The 16,612-nt window shown below is 38.2% G+C and overlaps 1 non-coding gene across 1 annotated transcript; it reads left to right on the forward strand.

Annotated features, from left to right (window-relative positions):
- The first annotated feature begins 15,033 nt into the window (after positions 1 to 15,033).
- LOC139179233 (small nucleolar RNA SNORD86) lies at positions 15,034 to 15,119 on the forward strand. The gene has a single exon (XR_011563645.1). It is a non-coding gene; the product is annotated as a small nucleolar RNA SNORD86 (small nucleolar RNA).
- Positions 15,120 to 16,612: the final 1,493 nt, after the last annotated feature.

Genomic DNA, 16,612 nt, shown 5'->3' on the forward strand with positions numbered 1-16,612 from the left:
CAATTAAGTGAAAAGCCTAAGGCTAGGGTCAGCCTTAGTTCTTAAATGTCAGCACTTGGTTCAGGAGTTTTATTTACATGATCTGTTTACTAATTGCTGACAGTGCATTTTTGGGATACTGAGCCTCAAAGAGTCTACCTTTCAAGTTGGATCTCCCTTCCAGCTTGGGCACTTAAATAAAAGAAAAGACACAACCTGTAAAGGAGGAGACAAAATGGTGAAGCCTGTCCATAGGGTTATGTGTCAAAAATATGTGTTTTGGCGGGGTCTCAGTATCCCCCCATCACTGACTCCAGCATTTTATGGACTTCAAACATTTGCATATGGGAGGGGTTCTCTAATGGCACAATCTTGGGGAATTTTGTTTGACTACTTCTGAGTTTATCATGGTATTTAGTTTCTATTCAATTCACATTATTGGCAGAAGCTCTGATTGGAGATTTAAGTTTACAGTTGCCTCCTTCAAGAATTGTATTTCTCAGAAAAGGCCAAGGTCATCTGCAATCAAAGAATAATCCAGAGAAATGAGTAGAAAAAAAATTTCAAAATGCATTTCAGGGTGCTATATTTATAATCAAAATGTTAGTAGAGTTTACTTAAAGGAAATAACTTATTAGAACAAAGAAATACTTGACCACTTGCTAAGACACGCAGAATATTACACAGGTAACAACAAGCATGGTGGTAGATGTACAGAAATGCGTAAGAAGTATCTCAAGAATAAATGCATATGTGGGTAAGCAGTTCTCTATCTCTTTTTTCCTCCCTCCCTCCTTCTCTTTCTCTTCTCTCTCTTTTTTCCTCCTTTCCTCCTTCTCTTTCTCCATCAATCTATCTTGAGAGAAAGATATAAGTAACATGAGAAGTAGCTAACTAACATACAGGATTTTTATAAAGATGAGACAGAGTAAAATTCCATAATAAAATTTCATGTTATGGCACCTGATCATTACAGGATATCATTAAGACCATAATAAGTGACCCTGTATTTTTTCCCCCAGTTAAATTTACATCCTTCTGGATAACCTCAGTGGATTACAGTGCTGTATGTCATGATCCAATGGGAGACAAGTGCAGAGGCTATAAGCAAAGGCAAGAAAATGGACTATTTTCAAATGTAGTTATTAAGCATTCCTGCCGTTAGAGGTGTAAACCAATTCTATATGGGTATTCTACTAACAAAGAGTTTAGATTTAGAAGAGGAGATGTTTGAAAATAAAATGAAAGAGCTAATTACATCATAATAGTTTGGCAAAAGACCTGTGTTTTGCATCTTCACTCATTTTTAATGTTCTTCCTGAAAATTTCCTCTTAATTGTTTTTCCTCTCAAACTTTTTTTATGCTTCTCAACTCTTTTAATTACTTAATTAAAAAATCATTCTATCTAGGAAGAGCTGCATATTTAAATTCTTAATAAAAGAATGCCTTCTCATTCCTTCAATATTTAAACAGCCATTTGTCCTGGATTAACTGATGTGGCTAAAAAAAATGGGTTAGACAAGTATGGAGAGACCAAAGAATTAAGAGAGGAAAGAACAGATGAACTTCCTCCTCCTCATCATCAAAATAAAGTTGAATCATTAATTCAGTTCCACAACCAATATGATTGAAAATGTGGAAGGCCCCAAAATACTCAGTAAGCCTCCTGGTTAAACTGCCATATGACCTAGCATTCCCACTACTGGACATATACTCTGAGAAAACCATAATTTGAAAAGACACATGTTCATTGCAGCACTATTTACAGTGGCCAGGCAATGAGGCAACCTGGATGTCCATCACAGATGCATAGATGGAGAGGATATGGTGCATATATACAATGGAATATTAATCAGCCATAAAAAGGAAGGAAATTGGGTCATTTGTAGAGATGCAGATGGATCTAGAGCATGTCGTACAGAATGAAGTGTGTCAGAAAGAGAAAAACAAATATCCTATTTTAATGCATATATGTGGCATCTAGAAAACTAGTATAGATAAATCTATTTGCAGGGCAGGAATACAGATCCAGATGTAGAGAACTGACATGTGATGTGGGAGGGGCAGGGGAAGTGGAACTGGGGAATTGGGGTTGATGGATGTACACTGCTGTGTGTAAAACAGATGCTAGTGGGAGGTTGCTGTATCACACAGGAAGCTCAGCTCAGTGCTCTGTAGCAATTTAGATGGGTGGGATTGGAAAGGCGTGGGAGGTCGGTCCAAGAAGGAGGGATATATGTATACATATGGCTGATCTGTGATGTTGTACATCAGAAACTAACACAATATTGTAAAGCAACTATACCTGCTAGAAAAAATTGTGATGGGAGCATGGGGACATTTCTTTGCTCCAGGCACTCCCTCTTGACAAATCTCATTATATCACAATCATATTCTTATGTTCAATCTATCATGATGCTTCCAATATCTCTTAAGCATATCACATAACTAATCTATTGGTTCTATTCATTTTCTGCCCACCTAAACCTCTTCCACTTACACACTTTCCTCCCCACATACATCAGATTTGGACACATTTGAAGTTACAGTCACTATTAATACCAGTTTAAAGGAGAAACACATCTCTTTTTATAATGCCTGATAAGTAGTCCTCTTTATTATATTGTACAACCTATTCAAAATTCTGGGTTACATTGAAAATTCTATGTCTGTAATCTCTGATTACTACTGGCACCAATAACTAATTGTTTCAAATAGGTTTCAGCAAAGTAATTTAATTAGAATTTGAATGAATGCTTATTTGAAGCCAACATTCAGGCTTTATTTCTGAAAGTAGTGCCATCCTTAATGATGAAGGAAAATACATAATAAATGACTGTTGTGAGGTTTCAAAATGAATTTGGTATTTTCAGATATTCAGGAGGTACGGAGCGGGTAGTGACAAAAGAAGAGAGATGGAAAAATAGACAGTCTTTGTAGCATTGTGAGTGTGAGGTTGGCTAATGTTTCAGGGTGTATTTGAGGAGATCACTGTGTTACCCTAGTTTATTGGTAAATTCTTTTCATCACCAAAGCTCACAGGAGCATATAGCAATCTTTGGTGACATTCTGCATTCTGACTCAAAAGGGCTTCTTTACATGCTAATGGATCTTCCTTACAGCTGTTTTCTGGAGTAAATTCCCTGAGTGGAATTCAGGTTGCTTTCTTAGTAAAAGATGATTTCCTGATCTTCATTCAGAAAAGTCTTATTTCTATCAGGAGTCTCAGGTGAGGTTCTCATTTTGCAGTTTACTTTTATCTCCTCACTTAGAAGCAAATCAGATGATAGGATTTTTTTCCAGCCTTTTTATCACTGATGTGAGAAAGAGCTCTAATGCTGCTTAGAATTTAATTGCTCTCTAGAATATATGTGAAGAAAATAATGGCCTTTGCAAAGCTAAACTTTGTCAGTTTTAGTTCCAGTTTCGTTACAAAAAAATGCCTGTTGATGCTTGAAAGTTTGTCTTTGGGTATCCTTTGCAGCTAGCATTTCCTACATCACTAAAATTACTGAGCTCCCATATGGTTGTGATTCCTACTCCCTTAAGGCTTTTGACTTGACAATGATAAAGTCAATAAAATATGGCTGACAAACATGGACATGGTTTGTATGCCAGTTGTATACGAGAGAAGCTTCTGATCACAACTGTTCTTTTATATGTTGATTGCGATGGTAACACAATGTTTAACAAAGAAAAGAAAAGTCAATGTTTCCACAGAAATAATTTCTCTTGGGACTTCTTGATATTGTTGTGACATACAAAAATGATGAAGGCTCATTCTGATATATTTCAGTGACCAGACCTTTTCTTTTCAGTTAAACACTATATTATTGTTTTGTTTTGTTTTCAGTAAATCAAATGCTGGACTGCAAGTCAGAACTCCTGGGATCTGTTCTTGGTCTCATGGCAGTTTTATGCATTTGGCACTTTATTGCATTCAGTTTAACACTTTCTGGTATACTTTATTACTTTTAAATCTTATTATTTTTAAATCTTTAAATCTTGAAAGCTCATTGAGGCTAGATCAGGTCTCCTATGCATTTATACTTCAGGAAAGATCTCCCCAGATAGAGACCTGGAGAAGATACTTAAAAATTATTGAGTGAATGAATGAATCATAAGAAAAGTGAGTGAAAAAAATAGCAAAGGAACTATTTTGTTAACTTGATGTTTCCATGTAAAAACATCTACATATGTAATTTCGTATGGAATAGTAGATAAAAATAAGGTGACTACAGATTCTTTGCTACTTCCGTACTTTTGAAATTATGATAATGTGATAAAACTCTCATCTTAGTGATTTGCTTGACTAAAAGAGATAATAATCAATTGTCACTTTAACTCTTTATATCTGGGATGGTTTTATTAACACACTAATAGATTACTGGAACATATCTTATCAAGGTGTCCTGATAACTTATTTTAGCTTTCCTTTCATTTCCACCCTAAGGCAACATATAGAATTTTGGAAATGTTAAAACTCTCCTTCTTGAAGTCCTCAATTGTGATTTAGAGATTTACTTTTCATAAATGGGAATAACAGCTTGAAAAAGATAAAGCTGCTTGCTCTATAGAACTGTCTCAACATTGTAGTTTGAAGATCTTCTGGATGACATATTGAGAGAATGCTTTGTGGATAGAATTCTTCATGAAGTGACCCAATAATATATCTCATGAAGCACTTTTATTATTTATAATGGATTGTGAAAAGCTCTACTTAATGCATGAATATCACTACAAATTATAAAACTTAAAGGAGCAGCTATTAATAAAATTAAAAAAGCAAATAAAAAATAAAGTAATAAATAAAATTGGTATCTCTGTAATACATGAAAGAAAACCTTTCCAAGAAGGACAATCAAATATAAAAAGAGTACCTTCTACACTGTATGTACTAGCAACATACTGACAGGAGCTCGTGTGGGTCACATGTTTGCTCTGACTATAGATTGAAGGACATATAATGAATCATTCAGAAGAACTACTGTGATATAGTATGTGGGAAAACTATTCAAACTCCAGAATACAGATTTGATCAGCACTAGAGACTGCTCCTGAAGACTCCAAGGCAAGAAAATCAATGGAGTACGCATTTCTCTAGAAGTATTTAATTTTTTCTGCCACAGAGTTCAGAAACATCACCAGGACCAGACAGTACAGATAGTACATTTTCTCAGGGAATTTAGTGGATGGTGTTTTACTTGCTTCCACTGGTTTTCAAACTGTGAATCTACAGAGTTCATGGGTTTCCATAGGGTGGGAAGTTGTGAAGGGCAGATCCTTAGTCATCAGACTTCAAATTCAGCTTTTTTATATGTCTTATGATTAGAGTATTCTCATTTTCCCATCTTCCCTCGTCTATGTTCTTACCAGTTTCTGCACCCAATTTCTCTTGTATAACAGAAGAGCTTCATTACTCCAGTTGTATTGTGGGAGTAGGGCAGGGGTTGTTAATAATTCCAGTTCAGCAAAAGGAAGCTAGAACAATTCCTGGGAAACTAAGATATATAAGCCTCCTACTTTGATGCCATTTCCTCTCACTTACTAAATGACTTGACTTCTGCAAATATCCTCCCACTTTCCTGCAGCTGTCATTTCTACCATCATCAGCACTTGCTCTGATACATTTCATGGTTTTAAAAAAAGCAATCTTATGACCTTCTTCCCAGGTGGTGCTCCGTTCAGTTCAGTTTCTATAAAGAAAACTGAATGCCAAAGAACTGATGATTTTCAACTGCAGTGTTGAAGAAGACTCTTGAGTCCCTTGGACTGCAAGGAGATCAAACCAGTCAATCCTAAAGGAAATCAGTCCTGAATATTCATTGGAAGGATTGATGCTGAAGCTGAAGCTCCAATACTTTGGTCACCTGATGCAAAGAACTGACATTGGAAAAGACTCTGATGCTGGGAAAGATTGAAGGCTGGAGGAGAAGGGGATGGCAGAGGATGAGATGGTTGGATGTCATCACTGACTCAATGGACATGAGTTTGACAAGCTCCAGGAATTGGTGATGGACAGGGAGTCCTGGCATGCTACAGTCCATGGGGTCACAAAGAGTTGGACATGACTGAGCAACTGAACTGAACTGAACTGAACTGAACCAATGCAGGAAACTAAAAGACAGCAATTTTATCCCTGGCTTGGGAAGATGCCTTGGAGAAGGACATGGCAACCCACTCGAGTATTCTTGCCTGGAGAATCCCATGGACAGAGAAGCCTGGCAGGCTATGGTCCATAGAGTTGCAGAGTCAGACATGACTTAAACTATCTAGCACACATGCACACACATGCACACATACCCCCCCCCAGCCCCTTCAAGTACAATGTCATTTCTAGGCTTTTTAAAAATCTACTTCTCCCTCTCTCTCTCTCTCTCTCTCTCTCTCACATGCACACACACAATTTCCACTTAGTTCTAATTTTCTCTTAACCTATATTAATGAAGTGAAAATGTTAGTCACTCAGTCATGTCCAACTCTTTACAACCCCAAGGACCATAGCACATCAGGCTCCTCTGTCCATGGAATGTTCTAAGCAAGACTACTGGAGTGAGCATCCATTTCCTTCTCTAGGGAATCTTCTTGACCCAGGTATTGAACCTGGGTCTCCTGTATTGCAGGCAGATTCTTTACCATCTGACCCACCTTTGCTTCCAAATCCATATCTCAGCTAACATTCTTGTTAAGATCTCTCAGTTCAGTTCAGTTGCTCAGTAGTGTCCGACTCTTTGCCATCCCATGAATCCCAGCACACCAGGCCTCCCTGTTCATCACCAACTCCCTGAGTTCACTCAGACTCATGTCCATCGAGTCAGTGATGCCATCCAGCCATCTCATCTTCTGTCGTCCCCTTCTCCTCCTGCCCCCAATCCCTTCCAGCATCAGAGTCTTTTCCAATGAGTCAACTCTTCGCATGAATTGGCCAAAGTACTGGAGTTTCAGCTTTAGCATCATTCCTTCCAAAGGAATCCCAGGGCTGATCTCCTAATGGCATACAATTCTAATGGATGCTTTTCTGACATCACCTTGCTATTGTAGATTTTCAGCAATGATCCACAGAGATGACCATTTCCTTCTTGATACACTTCCCTATCTCTGCTTTAGGAACCACATACTCTTTTACTTTTCCTTTCCTGTCACTTTGCTTTGTCTGTTTCCTTTGCTAAGCTTCTCTACTTGACTACTCAGGGTAAAGTTCTTCTAAACTTAGCCCTGATTGCTTTTTCTTTTCTTACTACACTTCTGGCTAGGTGATCTCATTCATTTCTATGACTTTCAAAGTCATTTATAGGCAGCTGACTCACAGATTTATATTTCTCATCCAGATTTTTTTTTTTCTGAGTTCTAAATTTATATCTCTAACTTGCCTATTTGAATGTGTCAGAGGAAATTCCAAATTTGCACACTGAAAACAAGACACATCCATTTCATTCACACTCTACCAATCAAATTATTCCCACTGTTTCCATATTTCAAATAAATGTCATCATTACCACCATTACTAAGGCTAGAAATCTGGAAATAATTCTTGACCTTCCCCTTACCTGGTCCTTCATATTTCATTTATCTGTACCACCTGTGCCTTCAAAACATATGGTCAATTTGTTCATGTCTCTTCTGCCACCACTTGAGTTCAAACTATTATCTATTGCTTGGGCTATAAGAATAGTTTCTTTTTTAAAAAAATATTTATTTATTTGACTGGACCAGGGCTTCATTGTGTCATGTGAGCTCTTAGTTGTGGCATGTGGGATCGTGCTCCCTGAACATGAATTGAACCTGGGCCCCCTGCATTAGGATTGTGGAGTCTTATTCCCTGGACCTCCAGGAAGTCCCAGGCCACAAGGATAGTTCTTAAATTGTATTCCCTCCTCTACTCTTGCCTCCCTTTCCCCACATTCCACACTCAAACTATATGTTTGTGTGTGTGTGTGTGTGTTTAATTTACAGGATGTTGTGTTATGCTACTGCTTAAAACTCTTCAATGGTTTCCCATTTCCCTTAGGAAAAGATCTAACTTGGTGACCATGGGCTCCAAGGCTCTGACTGATCTGTTCCCTGCCTAAACCTCCCTTCTCCAAGCCAGGCTTCAGTAGTATGTGAACCATGAACTTCCTGATGTTCAAGCTGGTTTTAGAAAAGGCAGAGGAACCAGACATCAAATTGCCAACATCTGCTGGGTCATGGAAAAAGCAAGAGAGTTCCAGAAAAACATCTATTTCTGCTTTATTGGCTATGCCAACGCCTTTGACTGTGTGAATCACAATAAACTGTGGAAAATTCTGAAGGAAATTTGAATACCAGACCACCTGACCTGCCTCTTGAGAAACCTATATGCAGGTCAGGAAGCAACAGTTAGAACTGGACATGGAACAACAGACTGGTTCCAAATAGGAAAAGGAGTTGGTCAAGGCTGTATATTGTCACCCTGCTTATTTAACTTATATGCAGAGAACATCATGAGAAACACTGGACTGGAAGAAGCACAGGCTGGAATCAAGATTGCTGGGAGAAATCTCAATAACCTCAGATATGCAGATGACACCACCCTTATGGCAGAAAGTGAAGAGGAACTAAAAAGCCGCTTGATAAAAGTGAAAGTGGAGAGTGAAAAAGTTGGCTTAAAGCTCAACCTTCAGAAAACTAAGATCATGGCATCCAGTCCCATCACTTCATAGGAAATAGACGGAGAAACAGTGGAAACAGTGTCAGACTTTATTTTTCTGGGCTCCAAAATCACTACAGATGGTGAGTGCAGCCATGAAATTAAAAGACGCTTACTCCTTGGAAGGAAAGTTATGTCCAACCTAGATAGCATATTCAAAAGCAGAGACATCACTTTGCCAACAAAGGTCCATCTAGTCAAGGCTATGGTTTTTCCAGTGGTCATATATGGATGTGAGAGTTGGACTGTGAAGAAAGCTGAGTGCCGAAGAATTGATGCTTTTGAACTATGGTGTTGGAGAAGACTCTTGAGAGCCCCTTGGACTGCAAGCAGATCCAACCAGTCCATTCTGAAGGAGTTCAGCCCTGGGATTTCTTTGGAAGGAATGATGCTAAAGCTGAAACTCCAGTACTTTGGCCACCTCATGAGAAGAATTGACTCAATGGAAAAGACTCTGATGCTGGGAGGGACTGGGGGCAGGAGGAGAAGGGGACGACAGAGGATGAGATGGCTGGATGGCATCACTGACTCGATGGACGTGAGTCTGAGTGAACTCCCGGAGTTGGTGATGGACAGGGAGGCCTGGCGTGCTGCGATTCATGGGGTCACAAAGAGTTGGACACGACTGAGCGACTCAACTTAACTGAACTGAACTGAAACCTCCCTTCTCCTCTGGCTACTCTACCCCTTACAACATCTCATTCTCCAGTCTCACTGACCTCCAGTTAGCTACTAGGCTGTTCCTACAGGTTCATTCTAGCTGGAGGGCTATTCCTCAGGCCTTTCTCATACAAAGGATTGAAAACAATCTAAATGACATCAAAACAATTAAGTACACTGTAGCCAAAAAGTGAAAGTGAAAGGAAGTGAAAAGTGAATGAAAGTGAAAGTGAAGTCGCTCAGTCCTCTCCGACTCTTTATGACCCCATGAACTGCAGCACACCAGGCTCCACAATTCATGGGATTCTCCAGGCAAAAATACTGGAGTGGGTTGCCATTTCCTTCTCTAGGGGATCTTCCCGACCCAGGGATCAAACCCCGGTCTTCCACATTGTGGACAGACGCTTTACCATCTGAGCCACCAGCGAAGTCCACACTGTAGCCAATGCGTACTATTAACTGGTATTCATTCCTGATAGGGATATGATAGAATTGTATATATTTTATGGAAAAATCTCTGATCATATCATTGTTTAAAAAATTAATTGTTTGCAACTTTGGAGTAATCTGTAATTACTCCAAAACAAGTTAAGAAACAGGTTTCAGAAAATACATAAAATATGTATAATATATATAAAATACATTAAAACATGTATAAAATAAAACATATAGGAAATGACAACCCACTCCAGTGTTCTTGCCTGGCAATCCCAGGAACAGAGGAGCCTGGCAGGCTACACAGTCCATGAGGTGGCAAAAGTCAGATATGACTGAGCAACTAAACAACAACTTAATGTCTATTTTTACAAGCAAGAAAATAAAATGAAAGTTTCACACCAAACTGCTAAGAAAAATGGCCAGTTTAATGGCAGTTGGGTGGTATAATTCAAGGGAGGCTGTGCTTTTTACACTATATACATTTGTTAATTATTTTTTACCACAAGAACGCATCCACAGAGGGTCGAGTTGACCCAAACAGTTTTGCAGTTTTTGCTAAAAGAAAACCTTTTTGCTTGTCTATTTTTATGACTTTCTAGTGTATCGCGTACCAAATATAAATCAAAATGGAAATCAATAATTTTATAATTAATGTTCATAATTAGGTTAATAATAATAAAATGTCATCTTCTAACTTCTGTTATAAGGTAATGAAAAGGGACCTCTCCATAAAATGACTAATGACATTATGGTCTTGAGTAGTTAATGACTGTTCTATGAATGATTGCAATGAAAATAAAGCTGAGTATGTAGAGACATTTGTTAATCAATGAAAAAATTCTTATCAAATTACTGTATGATGTATATCTTATAAACTCATACTATATACTCTTTTGAAAGTGGAAACAAATTCTCTGAACCTACCTAAACTGTGTCAAAATGGATTATCTTGACATCAAGTTTAAACTGTAATGTTGTATATTGTCCAGTTAAAATAGTGTGGATTATAACTTAGGAATTCAAATTCTAATATAACTTAACATTTTGCCTTGAATAACTGAAATTTAGCCTCATGCAGAAAATGAATAAATGCATTTTACAATTGGGTTATATAAAACTTAGCATGGATTTATTAGAAAATAAAAAGATAAAATTGTTTGGAAAATGGCAGTTTAAACTGTTTTATGCTTTTGTTTTCATTTGGAGAATTTTCCTGAACATTTGATAATCTCTTTTAATAAGAACCTCCAAGAGATGAGAGTTAGGTAAATATGGTGGTATTTCTCCAAATACATTTGAGTATAAGGCTGAGAATTTTCCTTAGTAATGGACTAAATGATATCACCATTCCCCTTCAATGATGTCATGGTCTACTCATCAAGGAGGAGAGTGGTATGTCTCTCATGTAAAATTGGGATACATGCCTTTCTCCTTCTACCCCTTCACTTGCCATCTTTATTAATTTGACAGTTTCAACAAAAAGTGTGTGTTTTCCACTCCATATCTCAGTAAAAAGGGAAATGTAGAGATGACATGCAGATAACAACTCAGTGTTCACGAAGACTGCCTAGCTTGTCAAGGTGTGTATGTACCCAGATCTGGTTATGATCACGAAATACAAGAGCAAAATGCTCTTCCAGTGCATGAGTGTACACGAACAAGTCTATTACTTACTTTTCTATTTAGATGCCTCAAAATCATGTGCAAGATAAAACTGCTAGTGGGTCTCTCTCTGTAGAATATAGTGCAACATTGGAACTGGAGAGAGAAGATCTGTGGGTTGTTTGTCTATTTTTGTATTTATTGGAATTTTGTTGAAATACACAGAACACAACATTTACTATTTAATCATTTTTAAGTATACTGTTCACTGGCATAAAGTGCATCCACATTGTGGTGCAACCATCACCAATATCCTTTTCCAAATTTCTTTCCATCATGCAAAACCAAAACTTGATACCTATTAACCAATGACTCCTAATTACCTACACCCACACCAGCTTAGCTTCTGACCATTCTACTTTGGAGACAGATTTAAATTCAGCTCTAGGGCTTCCCATGGGCTTCTCAGGTGGTGCTAGTGGTAAAGAACTCACCTACCAATGTAGGAGAAATAAGAGACGTGGGTTTGATCCCTGGGTTTGGAAGATCCCCTGGAGGAGGGCATGACAACTCTCTCCAGTATTTTTGCCTGGAAAATCTCATGTGTGGAGGAGCCTGGTGGGCTACAGTCCATGGAGTTCCAAAGAGTCAGAATGACAGCACACACATTTGTTATAAATGTATATGTGTTAATTCAAAATTATTAATATCCCACTCCTATCTGCTGACTGGGGGCTCATGCAGAGGGCAAGGGACACTCTTGGCCCATCATGAGGGCAACACTGTGAGTCACAGTTTCCCAGCTGCATCATGACCATGACACTCTAGCCTTCAGACCCAACGCTGCTCAGGCTCTAGGAATGTGACACCAATGCAACCAACCAAGTACTGGTATTTACTTTATTGCTTAATCTTAGGCTGATTTTATTTTATTTCTTTGTCTCTTTTCTTTCATATTTAATGAGAATAAAAGTGCCTTTAAAAAAATCTGCTCTGTATAGATAGTCAAGTCTTTGTGAGGATATCTATCTACCCATCATTTACCTACTTTTGTAATTACAAAATAAATTTATGTGTAGATACATACATATGTGTATGCATGCACACACACACACACACATGGTTCTATGAAGTATTGGTTTTTTTAAACTAAACAAAATAATTGTTGCCCTTGATATTATTCACAGTAGTTAACTAAAAAAAAAAAATCTGTCAACTTTTGGAAATTCTCTGAAGCCAGGGGCCTAGAAGAAACAGGAACTATTATTATTTAATGATTTTGTCACTTTCTTAATGAAGTTTTTCTCACATCTGAGAGTTATAGCCAAGGGTCCTTAAACTATTTTACCCTTGTATATACTTTACATTCCTTTTTTACTCTAGGGAGCTGTTAACTATTAACTTGTGATTCTTTAAAGCTACGTTTTTAGAGGCTGACAATAAGATTTTTTGAGAATAAAAGCTTATGTGGTGTCTCAAAGTCAGTTATAAATTGCATAATTTAAATCAACTGAAACTGAGTTTTTATAAAGCACTTGGAAAATAATTCTCTTTAAAAAAAATGTACTATGCTTGCTGAAATCTCTAAGCCCTCATTTCCATTAAATGCAATCAGAAGAGTCTTGTTCATTTGTGTTTCCAACAGAGCTACAGAAGACCAAATATTTAGACTTTTGGAAAATTTGACAGGTCTAGATACTTTTAAACATAATTTAAATTGTCATTTACATACTAAGGTTATTATTTTTAAAATAATTCAGTGTTTTATCAAGATAGTTTCTAATTTAGAGCTTGTCTATTACCAAATCAGCAGAGAAAATATATATTACCATAAAATAAATAAATATATAATGATATTTCATCTACTAAAGTGAATAAATATTTCCTTACACTTTTTTTTATTAAGAGTGAAATTGTCAATTTCCTCATACATTTCGCTTATTTTATATTATTTCAAACTCATCCTTATGGAATGAAATGGTCAAGTTACTGGAAGTGAAATTGAACTTCAAAATTTCATTTTACAGTTTTATTTGGAAGGTGGGGGATACTGCTTGTTTAACTTATTTATATCAAAACTATTTCCATATATTAAATTTTCTGAAGTCAAATAATGTATTGTACATTATCTGTAAAATTAGAGGACTTTTCTGTAATTTTTTACATACTAGGAAGAGAGACTTTTATAATAGAATACCAAGTTCTTACAATAGGTAATTTTAAAATTTCATGCATGATTGAGAGAGAATCATAAGAGCAGTGCTTAAACCTGGTATCTTTGTGTGTAGTAGATCTTCAGCCAAGAGCACAGATCCGAATAAGCTAGATTATGGGGTAGTAATAACCTATCATGAAATATCAGTAAAGTAACAAAGTTTTATTTTCACTCAAGTCAGCAGAGGAATTGCATTCATCCTAAGCCTTCAGGAAATCAGGGTAATGGAGCATCCACCATCTCGAAAATTGTCAGAACATAACTCTGGAGAGTACCATATTAACAATTATGTGTGGTAACATGGAAGTAAAACATGCCATTTCTTTTCATAATTCATTGGCCAGAACTTGTCACATGGGGAATGCCTTGCTTGCTCCTAATCACAAAGGAATGGGAAAATGCAATTATAACATGAAATGAAACCACAAGGAGCCAGAAATAGTGAGTGAACTGCAGTAATGACTACCTCAGTTTTCATGACCAAGTGCTCTGAAGAGCAGAAAGAAGATGTTGTATTTCTTTTCCATATGTGTTCGTTCCTTCTGTACCCTGACGCAAACAGCAGACGCTGACAGCTGGTGGCAGAAGAGGCATCGTGAGGAAAGGACTATCTATTGCTGGCCTAAGGGTTTATTTAACCATATCGGCATCGAGGCACATGGATGATATACCAGAATGAATTTGCTACAGGAACATTTTTCTTCACTCCTTTAATGCTGATTATCACAAGCTTCTTCCCCATTGCCCTTTTCCTCATCCATATTTACAAACAGCCTCCAACTTGTTTGACAATAATCAAAGATTCTGTAGTGCTAAGGAAAATGACAGAATTATAATATGCGAGGAAATGGTTTTAACTTCATCTACTAAATATGCCTTTTCTCCTGCTGAGAACAAGGGAAAAGTACCTAAGCAGCAGTGTTATGATGACAAATGTCTACCAACCAGGTTTCCAAATATAGAAACCATGGTGATCACTTGGTTTAGAATTTCTGATATGATTGTCTCTGCATATTTATATGGGTTTGATCTTTTCTATTTCCCAAGTGGCGCTAGTGGTAAAGAAACTGCCTGCCAGTGCAGGAGATATAAGAGACTTGGATTCCATACCTGGGCTGGGAAGAGCCTCTGGAGGAGAGCATGGGAACCCACTCCAGTCTTCTGGCCTGGAGAATCCCATGGACAGAGCAGCCTAGTGGGCTACAGTCTACAGGGTCACAAAGAGTCAGACACAACTGAAGTGACTTAACACGCTAATATGAAAACTATCTTGAATACATAGATATTTATGTGTTTATTGAAAATCTTTCAGGAAAACAATCAAATTATAGAGTGAATCTTTAAGCCCCTCCCTAGGGACATTGTATGTTGTTCATGCATGCATTCATGAACTCCATCTCAGAACTCCAAAATGGTTAAGGAAAGTTGACTTTCAGGCATAGTTTTAAGCATTATAAGATTTAAAGACAAGGTCACAGTGATGGTTGACCAGGGCTCCCTGACCTATACAGGCCTCTGCTATGGGGGTGATGGCCAGTCCTGGTGTCTGAGTGATTCCCTGGGCCCAGCAAAGGGACCAAGTTTCCAGAGCCTTGAAGACAAGGGGTAACACTCCAAAATACGGACTCATTTTCCACTCTACCTTCATTGGCCGAGCAGCTGCCAAGAACAAAGGTCGCATCTCCCGATACCTGGCAAACAAATGCAGTATTGCCTCACGAATCGATTGCTTCTCTGAGGTGCCCACCAGTGTTTTTGGGGAGAAGCTTCGAGAACAAGTTGAGGAGCGGCTGTCCTTCTATGAGACTGGAGAGATTCCCCGCAAGAATCTGGATGTCATGAAGGAGGCAATGGTTCAGGCAGAGGAAGCGGCTGCTGAGATTACTAGGAAGTTCGAGAAACAGGAGAAGAAACGCTTGAAGAAGGAAAAGAAAAGGCTGGCTGCGATTGCCCTGGCTTCTTCAGAAAATAGCAGTGCCCTGGAGGAGTGTGAGGAGACAAGTGAAAGACCCAAAAAGAGGAAAAAGCAAAAGCCCCAGGAGGTTCTTCAGGAGAATGGAATGGAAGACCCTTCTGTGTCTTTTTCCAAACCCAAGAAAAAGAAATCTTTTTCCAAGGAAGAGCTAGTTAGTAGTGATCTTGAAGAGACAGCTGGTACTGGAAGTCTTCCCAAGAGGAAGAAATCTTTTCCCAAAGAGGAACCAGTTACTGACCCTGATGAGTCAGAAAACAAGAGGGTCCCCAAGAAAAAGCGGAAATTGTCTTCCAAGGAGGAGCCACTCAGCAGCGGACCTGAAGAGGCTGCTGCCAGTAAGAGCAGCGGCTCCAAGAAAAAGAAAAAGCTCCGAAAGCTATCCCAGGAAAGTTAGAATGGACCCTAGTGGGGCATAACTTAACACAGGTATTCCCCATCCCATTCCCTAGAGCCCAATAAAAATAAAAACAAATTCACAAAGGAAAAAAAAAAGATTTAAAGACAAGGAAATTATTATTTTATTCCATCTATACCTCTTCTGAGAAGGCGATGGCACCCCACTCCAGTACTCTTGCCTAGAAAATCCCATGGATGGAGGAGCCTTGTGGGCTGCAGTCCATGGGATCACGAAGAGTCGGACATGACTGAGCGACTTCACTTTGACTTTTCACTTTCATGCATTGGAAAAGGAAACGGCAACCCACTCCGGTGTTCTTGCCTGGAGAATCCAGGGGACAGGGGAGCCTGGTGGGCTGCTGTCTGAGGGGTCACACAGAGTCGGACACAACTGAAGTGACTTAGCAGCAGCATACCTCTTCAGCTTGTTTTGCCTGATACATGAAATTTATTAAGGGGATACAAGCCTTGCTTAAAATCATATTTTAAAATGATAGTTTATTCAAGATAATCAAATGCAAGAGCATATTTTTTAATCAAAATAAAATGTGGCTTGATTTCCATCCATGATAATTATTGGAAATTCAATACCACTCATTTGGCAGGGCTCTCCTCACTTCCTTTGGAAACTGGAAAAATCAGGACTTATGTAGTTTAAGGATATGAGCAGGTCTTCTG

This window comes from Bos indicus, chromosome 2 (genome assembly GCF_029378745.1).
Source record: "Bos indicus isolate NIAB-ARS_2022 breed Sahiwal x Tharparkar chromosome 2, NIAB-ARS_B.indTharparkar_mat_pri_1.0, whole genome shotgun sequence".
Taxonomy (NCBI): Eukaryota; Metazoa; Chordata; class Mammalia; order Artiodactyla; family Bovidae; genus Bos; species Bos indicus.